This window comes from Scyliorhinus torazame, chromosome 6, assembly GCF_047496885.1.
Source record: "Scyliorhinus torazame isolate Kashiwa2021f chromosome 6, sScyTor2.1, whole genome shotgun sequence".
Classification (NCBI taxonomy): domain Eukaryota; kingdom Metazoa; phylum Chordata; class Chondrichthyes; order Carcharhiniformes; family Scyliorhinidae; genus Scyliorhinus; species Scyliorhinus torazame.
In genome coordinates, this window is record NC_092712.1 from 207,808,224 (window position 1) to 207,820,626 (window position 12,403).

At 51.1% G+C, this 12,403-nt stretch overlaps 1 protein-coding gene across 1 annotated transcript in view; it reads right to left on the reverse strand.

The window, feature by feature from the left end:
* The window catches only part of nek10 (NIMA-related kinase 10), a 460,338-nt gene that overhangs the window by 297,136 nt on the left and 150,799 nt on the right, over nt 1-12,403 (reverse strand). The gene's annotated exons all lie outside the window — the stretch shown is intronic.

Below are 12,403 nucleotides of genomic sequence, written 5' to 3' on the forward strand. Positions count from 1 at the left end.
GAACCATCACCCCCCCCCCCACTCCCACAGCACCTCACTGGAGGGTCAGTACTCCCGCCGCTCCTGACTAGGCCCCCCCCCCCCCCCCCCCGTGTCAAACGTTTGCCCCAACAGCGCCTCCTAGGGGTGACGAAGCTGCCAGGGAGGCCGAAACCACGCTCCCGGAGTCGCAACCACCTGGACCCCAACCAGAATCACCACCGAAGCTCAGACGATCCAGAAGGACGACCAGGCCACCCGATCGACTGATTGCTTCGCTGTGACTTTAACCGTGAACGAACACTTTGTAAATATTCTCGACAGCCCTATAAGGAGGTATCACGGTACCTCCATAGCTGATCACACCATGTTAAAGGCGACTGTTACCACTGGCCACCACCCCGCCGGACTCTTTTTTAACAGGGGGTGAATGTATTATCAGGTATTGCGGTACCCAAGAGGCTGATGACCATTGGTTAAACCTAGGAGTTTACCATTGGCTGTTGATAGGTAGCTCCGCCCTGACAGGCGAAGTATAAGAACCGGTGCCGTCCCAACAGCCTTCACTTTCTGTACCGAAGCTGCTGGGGAACAAGTTCTAGTCGATTAAAGCCTTCAGTTATGAAATCACTTTGTCTTGAGTGTAATTGATCGTGCATCACTCCGCACAGACAGTGACCCAGCAGGGAATCGAACCTAGGACCCTGGCGCTGTGAAGCCACAGCGCTAACCACTATGCTACCGCACTGCCCACAAAGTCTTGTTATAATTGTACAGGGCTTTGGTGAGATGACATCTCAAATACCCTGTGCAATTTTGTTCTCCATATTTAAAGAAGGATATATTTGCATTGCTGCACAGCAAAGACACCCTAGGTTGGTCCCTGAGATTAGAAGATTGTCCGATGATGAAAGGCTGAGTTATCAAATTAAGAATAATGGATGTAGGTGAGAAGAGACTGGGAGAAAACTTGGGGGCAAGATAGGAGGAAAAAAGTTCAGTTGGGCAGGGATAGCTGAAAAGATGGGTCTATCAGGACAGTCTGGTTTGTGGATTTTGGGAAGGGGGTGGGGTTGGCGAACTATGAATCGGGAAGCGGTGGAGGAAAGATCTCCAGAGGGGATGATATAAATAACAGTCCTGGAAACTTGATGTTCGGTGTTGGTGTTCTGGTCTAGGGGAAGGTAGAAAATGTTCCTGAGAGTAGCACTCAGCCTCTGCAAGGTAGGATTCAGTACCATAAGACCATAAGACATAGGAGCAGAATTAGGCCACTTGGCCATTCTCCTCAAACAAAAATAACATGCACATTTTAGCATGTTTGATAACAATGGCGGAGTTCATAAGTTCAGAAGATATAGGTGCAGAATTAGGCCATTTGGCCCATCGATCTTGCTCCACCATTCTATCATGACTGATATGTTCCTCATCTGCTACCTACAATGCTACAGACCAAGAGCTGGTTTGCAAAATCAGCCAGACAATCTCCTCCCTAGAACACAGAGTTAGATCTGAGCAAGGTCAGAGGGAGACAATTTCTTGGCTCCCCTCATTCACTGTGATCTAAATTGGCCAATGACACGCAGATATGGTCCACACAAACATGGATCAGGCGTAATGGAAGCTGGGGAGTCTCCCAAGCCGTTGGAGACACCTGGGTGGTCAGTAGCAGGCCAGGGTGGCACCCCGGCACTCCCCCTGGCTCTTGGGCACCTTGGCATTGCCAGACTGGCACATCCACTCCTGCAGTGTGCCTGAGTGGCGGGGCACTTCCTTAGTTGCAGAGCCAGGTTGCCCAGATGCAAGGGGCACTGCCGGAGAGTGGAGCCTGAGGGGAGCCAGACCCATGAAAGGGGGGGGGGGGTGAGTGGGTGAAGGGTGGGGATGAAAAGGCCTCAAAAGTTGGGGGGATAAAGGTTGAGGTCCTGAAGGGGGGGCACCGAAAGGGGGAATGGGGAGGCCTGAAAAGGGGGGCCTCAGCAACCCCATAGCGGGTGTCCTCACTTGGGGAGGGGGGGGGGGAAATGGTAATGCCCATGTATGTGGGGGATAATTGCCCATGGGTAGGGGTGTGGGGGACCCTCAAACTGACTTTGAAATTGGAGTACCCTTTCAAAATGGCAGCCCTTCTCTAAGGAGCCAGTTTTGCCGACAGATTCAGCTCCCTGCTGTTGAAAAGAATTTGTAGGTGTGGGCTAGGCCAGAGAGAAACGGACCAAGGCCCCAAAAAATGACTAACTGTGGGGGAACACCTGCGTGGATCACACCCAAAAAGCCAGCGGGAAACACCATGCCAAACCCACCGAAAATGACATTTAGAAATGTTTTGGTTGAATTCCGCCCGACAGTTCTCAATGAAAAAAAAGATCAAGAAAGGATAAGATGCCAGACAGAGGGAGGATACTGGATGCGGGTGAAGGGATTGGGCAGGACTCATGGCCAAAGAGGTGGGCATGGAGGCAAAAAGCGACAGAAGTGCTGAACATCATAGAATACCTACAGTGCAGGAGGAGGTCATTTGGCACATCGTGTCTAGATTGATCCTCTGAAAGAGCACTCCACCCAAGCCCACACTCCCCCCCCCCCCCCCCCCCCCCCCCCAACCTATCCAAAAAAGTACATATCAGGAAAAAGGATAATCAGCCAGGGATATCTGAGGAAATAAAGGAGGGTATCAAATTGAAAGAAAAGGCATACAAAGTGGCAAAAATTAGTGGGAAACCAGAGGATTGGGAAATCTTTAATGGTCAACAGAAGGCCACGAAAAAAGCTATAAAGAAAAGTGAGATAGATTATGAGAGTAAACTAGCTCAGAATATAAAAAGATAACAAAAGTTTCCACAAATAAATAAAACACAAAAGAGTTGCTAAGGTAAACATCCGTCCTTTAGAGGATGAGAAAGGGGATTTAATAATGGGAAATAAGGAAATGGCAGAGGCATTCAACAGATATTTTGTGTCAGTGGAAGACACAAATAACATGTCAATAATTGTTGACAAGGAGGCTATGGCAGGTGAGGACTGAGAAACGATCATTATCACTAAGGAGGTAGTGTTGGGCAAGCTAAAGGTTGAATGGCAGAGCAGGCTCGAGGGATCAGATGGCCTACGCGTGGTCCAAGTTCTTATGTTCTTATGTAACCCCCTAACCTACACTAAGGGGCAATTTAATATGGTCAATCCACCTAACCTGACATCTTTGGACTGTGGGAGGAAACCCGAGCACCCTGAGGAAATCCACGCAGACACAGGGAGATGATGCAAACTCCACACAGACACCCATGCCAGAATTGAACCCGGGTCCCTGGCGCTGTGAGGCAGCAGTGCTAACCACTGAGCCATCATGCCGCTCATCATGCCGAGCTCGAAATTCATTGAGGTGGGAGTGTAAGGGGAAAAAGCTAAATCCTTTGTTAATTACAGATCATTCGATGTCAGCGAGTGGAAGATCAGAAGTTATTGCGAATATATGGCAAGAGATGGAAGTAGAGGAAGGGATGGGGTCAGAGTAAATGAAGGGGAAGATCCGGAGGGGCGATGGCATCTATAAATTGTTGGAAGTTGCACTTTGCAGCCTTCTGGGCTCAACATTGAGTTCAACAATTTCAGACCATGAACTCTGTCCCTCATTTTCATTCTGTTTTTTGCCATGTGTCAGTCTGAATCGTGTTTAACATGTTTTTTCTTTCGGATAGATAGATACATTAATTATTCTGCCATTCATACCCACTCTAGACAAATGCGTTGGACTGGATTCTCCGTTCTGGAGACTAAGTCCCCAAGCTGGCGTGAAAATAGTGACGTTTCACGATGGAAAAATCATCGTGAAACAGCCACTGATTCTCTGTTCCGGGGGGGCTAGCAGCCAGGCAGTGGAGAGTTCCCAGCTTTCGCTGCCGATACGGCCTGGAGAATTGCCGGGTCCGTGGCCACGCATGCGCACAGCGGCGGCCTCGCAGTGCTTCGTGGCGGATGCCGTTCGCGGACCCTGCCCACGAAATAGTTCCACATTGGTCGTCTCGCGCGCCCCGGACCGCCCCGCCACAGTGCCCCCAGCCCCGAATATGTCCACCCCTGCCCGCGGATCGGCCCTCCCTTGCCTGTGGCGGCGCTGGACCGAGTCCGCTGCTGCCACGCCGAGTTACCGACGGATGTGGCCACACGCGACCCATGCCGTCGGCAACTCGCCGGTCGGGGGAGGAGCATGAGCGGGCGGGCCTCGCAGTGTATGCTGCTTTGGAGGGGGCGGAGGGTTTGTTCTTTTCTTGACAAATACATGAATAGGATGGGAATAGAGGGAACGTGAAGTGACCACCTAAAAGCACTCTCTTACTTAAGGAGAGCTCTGCAACGCAGCCTCTAAGCCTGGCCATTTCTGCAGCTCTTTGGTGCAACTAGTCAAAGCTTTCACAGTTTGTCAGGAGCTGAGGTAGTCACTCCCACTGTGTTCTCACTTTTCTGTACTGTTGCATAGAAGCCACATCATGGACTGAGTCACAGAATTTACAGTGCAGAAGGAGACTATTCGGCCCATCGAGTCTGCACCGACCCTTGAAATGAGCACCCTATCTAAGCTCACACCCCATACTCGTAATCCCAACCAACCAAACCTCTTTTCTTGGACACTAAGGTTTGGACACTCAGGGAAATTTAGCATGGCCAATCCACCAAACCTGCACATCTTTGGACTGTGGGAGGAAATGGAGCACCCAGAGGAAACCCATGCAAACACGGGGAGAATGTGCAAACTCCACACAGACAGTGACCCAAGGCAGGAATCGAACTTGGGACCCTGCAGCTGTGAAGCAACTACGCTAACCACTGTGCTACTGTTGGAAATGTAGGGAAAGAGCTAAATGTAGGAAAAGAGCTAAAATCACTCTTGACTGCCTGTTTAACTGCATCAGTTGCCTTCCTGCTCAGCCATGGGGATCTCATCGACTTCTTTATCAACTTAGCCTTGGAAAAGTGGCTTTAAATTTGTTCATAGGATGTGGGCTTCGCTGGCTGGGCCAGCATTTATTGCCCATCCCTGCGAGCATTTAAGAGTCAAGCACCACTGTGAGTCTGAAGTCACATGTCAGACCCACAGCCAGACCAGGGAAGGATGACAGATTTCCTTCTCTAAAAGGTATCCGTGAACCAGATTGGTTTTTACAACAATCGACAATGGTTTCATGGTAACCTTTACACTTCTAATCCAGATGTTTATTGAATTCAAATTTCACCATCTGCCATGGCGAGATTTGAACCCGGATCCCCAGAGATGACCGTGGGTCTCTGGATTACATATCCAGTGATAATACCATTATGCCAGTAAATGGTCCCATCATAGCTTTCTCTAATTTTCCTGACCATCCCAACGCCTCTAAAGCTTCCTTCAGGAGTTGGAGAAGATTCCCCCCATAGTGTCAGAAGCTGATTTTGGTACTCAGAATCCAAGACTCAGTATTAAGAAGGAAATGCTGAGAGAGCTTCATGCAGGCCTTCCTGGCATAACAGGAGCAGATGAAAATATTCTACACACACCAGCAAGAATAAATTGGATTACAATGGTGAAAGTATGAAGAACTGAAGAAGAGATTCATAATTGATACAGGTGTCTGTTCGATTCAAGATGACAGACATACAGTCTGTGTAACATAGACTGGTATTACAAATGATAAGAAGCTTAGCTTAGCCTTTGAATAGTGTCAAGGCAGAAAAATAGCCAGAAACATAGTGGGCAGAGATTGTGACTCATTTCTGGTAAGAGGCAAATATGGCAAAATGACAGATGTTTTTGATTGCCACAAACTGAAGAGGAAACTCTGGTCCAGAGTAGAGTAACCCTAATGGGTAATGCACGACTGTTTCAAGTATAGGCCTAAGAGGTAAGATAACCTCCAAAATCACAGATAAACAAAGTAATACAGCTGGCCCAGTGAAGGCTACAGACTGGTGAGATGGTGATGTAGTGGTATTAACACTGGACTAGTAATCTAAATGTCCAAGCTAATCTTCTGGGGACACAGTAATAATGCTGGCCTGGCCAGCGATGCCCGCATCCCATGAAACAATTTTTTAAATTGAAGCACGATCAATTTGACTGGAGATGAAGTTGAATCCAAACTGAGGCTTTATTAGTATCAGATGTGTGGCCTCCCACAGCAGCTGGCGAAATGGCCGCGAGCTGGAGACCACGCATATTTATAACCCGCCTCCTGGGCGGAGCTAGCATGCAGGGGCCACAGGTGAACCTGTAGTGCAGGTTCTACCGTACAACCCCGAATATCAGAACACAGTGCTTTACCACATTCACCCCCTGTTAAAATTGAGTCCGACAGGGGTGATGGATAAATATATACAATTAGCAATTTTCAATATTTACAGAGCAGTACAAAAAATGTCTCTTGGCAACCGGTGGGCCGGTCAGAGGTTCAGGCGGTCCAGTGCCTTGATGGTTTTTTGAGATCGACGAAGTGGTGACGGCGATGTTGGCGCTGTCGTGGTCGAAGTTGACTCCGGGAGCGTGCCGAAATCCTCTTCATCAACGGGGGTGGGCAGGGGGAGGACGGACGTCCAAGTGGGGGTGATGGGGGTGGCGGGGGAGGGGAGGGTGGCGCCGGGGGCGACGGGGTGGTGTGGGGGTGGAACCTCCTGGTGCCAGGTCCCTGAGGGAGACGGTATCCTGGCGGCCGTCGGGGAACGCCACGTAGGCGTATTGTGGGTTTGTGTGGACCAGGTGCACCCTTTCCACCAACGGATCCGCCTTGTGGAGCTGCACATGTTTACAGAGAAGCACGGTTCCCGGAGCTGTAAGCCAAGTTGGGAGCGATACCCCGGATGTGGACTTCCCGGGGAAGGCAAAAAACGTTCATGTGGTGTACTGTTAGTAGCAGTGCAGAGTAATGAGCAAATGGAATGTAGTGCATCAGGGAGGACCTCTTGCCAGCGGGAGGCCGGGAGATTTCTGGACCGCAGGGCCAGCTGGATGGCCCTCTATACCGTCCCATTCTCCCTTTCTATCTGTCCGTTTCCCCGGGGGTTGTAGTTCGTCGTTCTGCTGGAGGCGATACCCCTGCTGAGCAGGAACTGACGTAGCTCATCACTCATGAATGAGGATCCCCTGTCACTGCGGATGTAGGCGGGGAAGCCGAACAGAGTGAAGATAGAATTAAGGGCTTTAATGACGGTGGCAGACGTCATATCGGGGCATGGGATGGCAAAGGGAAACCGGGAGTATTCATCGATCACACTGAGGAAATATGTGTGTCGATCGGAGGAGGGGAGGGGGCCTTTGAAATCCACGCTGAGGCGTTCAAAGGGGCGGGAGGCCTTCACCAGGTGCGCGCGGTCCGGCCGGTAGAAATGTGGCTTGCACTGCGCACAGACCTGGCAGTCCCTGGTGATTGTCCTTACTTCCTCAATGGAGTAGGGCAAATTTTGTGTCTTAATGAAATGGTACAACCGAGTTACCCCTGGGTGACAAAGGCTGTCGTGCAGGGTCCGGAGTCAGTTTACTTGTGCGCTGGCACTTGTACCTCGGGATAGGGCATCCGGGGGCTCGTTGAGTTTGCCAGGGTGATACTTAATCTCATAATTAAAGGTGGAGAGCTCAATTCTCCACCGCAAGATTTTATCATTTTTGATCTTGCCCCGCTGTGTGTTGTTGAACATGAAGGCTACCGACCGTTGGTCAGTGAGGAAGGCGAATCTCCTGCTGGCCAGGTAATGCCTCCAATGTCGCGCAGCCTCAACGATAGCCTGGGCCTCCTTTTCGACGGATGAGAGCCGAATTTCGGAGGCGTGGAGGGTGCGGGAAAAGAATGCCACGGGTCTGCCTGCCTGGTTGAGGGTGGCGGCAAGGGCGACGTCCGATGCGTCGCTTTCGACTTGGAAAGGAAGTGTTTCGTCTACAGCGTGCATTCCAGCTTTGGCAATATCAGCTCTGATCCAGGCGAAAGCCTGTTGGGCCTCGGATGTCAGGGGGAAATGAGTGGACTGTATGAGTGGGCGGGCCTTGTCCGCATAGTTTGGGACCCACTGCGCGTAATATGAGAAGAACGCCAGGCAGCGTTTGAGGGCCTTGGGGCAGTGGGGGAGGGGGAGCTCCATGAGGGGGCACATGCGGTTGGGATCAGGCCCCAGAACTCCGTTCTGGACCACGTAGCCGAGGATGGCTAAGCGGTTTGTGTGGAAAACACACTTCTCCTCGTTATACGTGAGGTTGAGGAGAGTGGCGGTGCGGAGAAATTTAGTGAGGTTGGCGTCGTGGTCCTGCTGATCATGGCCGCAGATGGTCACATTGTCTAGTACAGAAACGTGGCCCGCAAGCTGTACCGGTCGACCATTCGGTCCATCTCCTTTTGGAAGACCGAAACCCCATTGGTGACGCCGAAGGGGACCCTAAAGAAGTGATATAGCCGGCCGTCTGCCTCGAAGGTGGTGCATGGCCGTTCCGATTTACGGATGGGGAGCTGGTGGTAAGCGGATTTCAGGTCCACCGTTGAGAAGACCCGGTACTGTGCAATCTGGCTAACCATGTCAGATATGCGTGGGAGGGGGTACGCATCGAGCTGCGTGTACCTGTTGATGGTCTGGCTGTAGTCCACGACCATTCGTTTTTTTTCCCCAGACTTAACCACTACCACTTGAGCTCTCCAGGGGCTGTTGCTGGCCTCGATGACGCCCTCCCGAAGCAACCGCTGGACCTCGGACCTGATGAAGGCCTTATCCTGGGTGCTGTACCGTCTGCTCCTGGTGACGATGGATTTGCAATCTGGAGTTAGATTGGCAAAGAGGGCAGGAGGATCGACGTTTAGGGTCGCGAGGCCGCACACAGTGAGGGGTGGTAAGGATCCGCTGAATTTAAGGGTCAGGCTCTGGAGGTTGCACTGGAAGTCCAGGCCAAGGATAAGTGCAGCGCAGAGGTTAGGGAGGACGTAGAGGCGAAAGCCATGGAACTCTATGCCATGGACTGTGACATGACCGTGCAGTACCCCCGGATCGCTACGCGATGGGATCCGGAGGCCAGGGTGGATACTTTGATTGGTAGGGTGTACCTTAAGGGAGCAGCGCCTTACCGTATTTGGGTGTACAAAGCTCTCGATGCTCCCGGAGTCCAGTTGGCAGGAGGTCACATGGCCGTTGACTTTCACGCTGGTGGATGCGTTGGTCAGATTATGGGGTCGGGACTGGTCGATTGCCATGGAGGCGAGCCGTGGTTGATCGTCGGGTAGTGAGGCGGCCGTTGAGTTGAGGTCATGGAAAGCCGTTGGTATCCATGTGCCGCGGGGGTGGACAAGATGGCGGCGCCCGGAGATCCTGGGGATTACAAAATGGCGGCGCCCATGAAACGCACATTGCAGGGGTGGAGCAAGATGGCGGCATCCATGAAACGCACGTGTTGTGCGGGGGAGAAGATGGCGGCGCTCATTGGTCGTACATGGCCTGGGGAGGGAGGAGGATGGCGGCGCCCATTGTCGGTGACCGGGGGGGGGGTGACCGTGGCCGCTGAGCGGGCCTGGCACACCGCAGCGAAGTGGCCCTTCTTCCCGCAGGCCTTACAAAGGGCAGCGCAGGTCGGACAGCGTTGGCGGGGGTGTTTTTGCTGGTCGCAAAAATAGCATCGGGACCCCCCGGAGATCACTGGCTGGCGCGTAGTTGGGTGGGTAGCGCCTCCGCTGGGGCGGCTGCCTGTGGGGCCCATGAAGCATAGGAGGAGTGGGCCGTGCGATTGGGGGCGTAGGACTGGACATTGCGCAGGGCGACCGTCATGGAGAGCACTAGTGTTTTAGTCTCTGCGAGGTCGTGCATGGTCCCTTCTAGGAGCCGCTGCCTGATAACATCAGAACCAATCCCAGTTACATAAGCGTCCCGCATAAGGAGATCTGAGTGCTCCTTAGCTGTAACGTCCTGGCAGTTACAGTCCCGAACTAGTGGGATCAGGGCCCTCCAGAAGTCCTCGATTGACTCACCAGGTAGTTGAGTACGAGTTGCGAGCACATGTCTGGCGAAGAGCGTGTTCATCTTCTGTTCATAATTTTCTTTGAGTCGAGCCATGGCATCAGCGTAATTGGGCGCATCCTGGATCAGCGAGAAGACTTTGGAGCTGAGTCTGGAGTACAATATTTGGATCTTCTGAGCTTCTGGAACAGGGGTCACGCCACGTTGATATACGCTTCAAAACAAGCTAACCAGTGCTGGATGTCCTTTCTGGCGTCGCTTGCGTGTGGATCCAGCTGCAGGTGATCTGGTTTAATCCGGAGGTCCATCTTCGGAGTCTAATACTAATAAATTGAGGCACGATCGATTTGACTGGAGACGAAGTTGAATCCAAACTGAGGCTTTATTAGAATCAGATGTGTGGCCTCCCACAGCAGCTGGCGAAATGGATGCGTGCTGGAGGCCACACATAGAACATAGAACAATACAGCGCAGTACAGGCCCTTCAGCCCACGATGTTGCACCGAAACAAAAGCCATCTAACCTACACTATATCATTATCATCCATATGTTTATCCAATAAACTTTTAAATGCCCTCAATGTTGGCGAGTTCACTACTGTAGCAGGTAGGGCATTCCACGGCCTCACTACTCTTTGCGTAAAGAACCTACCTCTGACCTCTGTCCTATATCTATTACCCCTCAGTTTAAAGTTATGTCCCCTCGTGCCAGCCATTTCCATCCGCGGGAGAAGGCTCTCACTGTCCACCCTATCCAACCCCCTAATCATTTTGTATGCCTCTATTAAGTCTCCTCTTAACCTTCTTCTCTCCAACGAAAACAACCTCGAGTCCATCAGCCTTTCCTCATAAGATTTTCCCTCCATACCAGGCAACATCCTGGTAAATCTCCTCTGCACCCGCTCCAAAGCCTCCACGTCCTTCCTATAATGCGGTGACCAGAACTGTACGCAATACTCCAAATGCGGCCGTACCAGAGTTCTGTACAGCTGCAACATGACCTCCTGACTCCGGAACTCAATCCCTCTACCAATAAAGGCCAACACTCCATAGGCCTTCTTCACCACCCTATCAACCTGGGTGGCAACTTTCAGGGATCTATATACATGGACACCTAGATCCCTCTGCTCATCCACACTTTCAAGAACTTTTCCATTAGCCAAATATTCCACATTCCTGTTATTCCTTCCAAAGTGAATCACCTCACACTTCTCTACATTAAACTCCATTTGCCACCTCTCAGCCCAGCTCTGCAGCTTATCTATATCCCTCTGTAACCTGCTACTTCCTTCCACACTATCGACAACACCACCGACTTTAGTATCGTCTGCAAATTTACTCACCCACCCTTCTGCGCCTTCCTCTAGGTCATTGATAAAAATGACAAACAGCAACGGCCCCAGAACAGATCCTTGTGGTACTCCACTTGTGACTGAACTCCATTCTGAACATTTCCCATCAACCACCACCCTCTGTCTTCTTTCAGCTAGCCAATTTCTGATCCACATCTCTAAATCACCCTCAATCCCCAGCCTCCGTATTTTCTGCAATAGCCTACCGTGGGGAACCTTATCAAACGCTTTGCTGAAATCCATATACACCACATCAACTGCTCTACCCTCACCTACCTGTTCAGTCACCTTCTCAAAGAACTCGATAAGGTTTGTGAGGCATGACCTACCCTTCACAAAGCCATGCTGACTATCCCTGATCATATTATTCCTATCTAGATGATTATAAATCTTGTCTCTTATAATCCCCTCCAAGACTTTACCCACTACAGACGTGAGGCTCACCGGTCTATAGTTGCCGGGGTTGTCTCTGCTCCCCTTTTTGAACAAAGGGACCACATTTGCTATCCTCCAGTCCTCTGGCACTATTCCTGGAGCCAATGATGACATAAAAATCAAAGCTAATGGTCCAGCAATCTCTTTCCTGGCCTCCCAGAGAATCCTAGGATAAATCCCATCAGGTCCCGGGGACTTATCTATTTTCAGCCTGTCCAGAATTGCCAACACCTCTTCCCTACGTACCTCAATGCCATCTAATCTGTTTACCTGGAGCTCAGCATTCTCCTCCACAACATTATCTTTTTCCTGAGTGAATACTGACGAAAAATATTCATTTAGTATCATATTTATAACCCGCCTCCTGGGCGGAGCTAGCATGCAGGGGCTACAGGTGAACCTGTAGGGCAAGTTCTACCGTACAACCCCTGATATCAGAACACAGTGGTTTACCACATAAATCATCTGGCGAGTATCATGGAGCTAGTTGTCATGGACTGGTTCATCTGAGCTTGATTACAAAAGATTAGGAAATGGGTCAAAGAAGGAGAGCCAGCTGACACCCAGGTGTTGCTAGCAGTAGCAGAGCAATTTCCGATCGCGGAAGAGTTGGCTTGCAATTGAGAAAAGTGGGTGAGCGAATGAATGAATGAGTATGGGTGAGAGGTGAGTGTGTGGTGGGTGACTGCA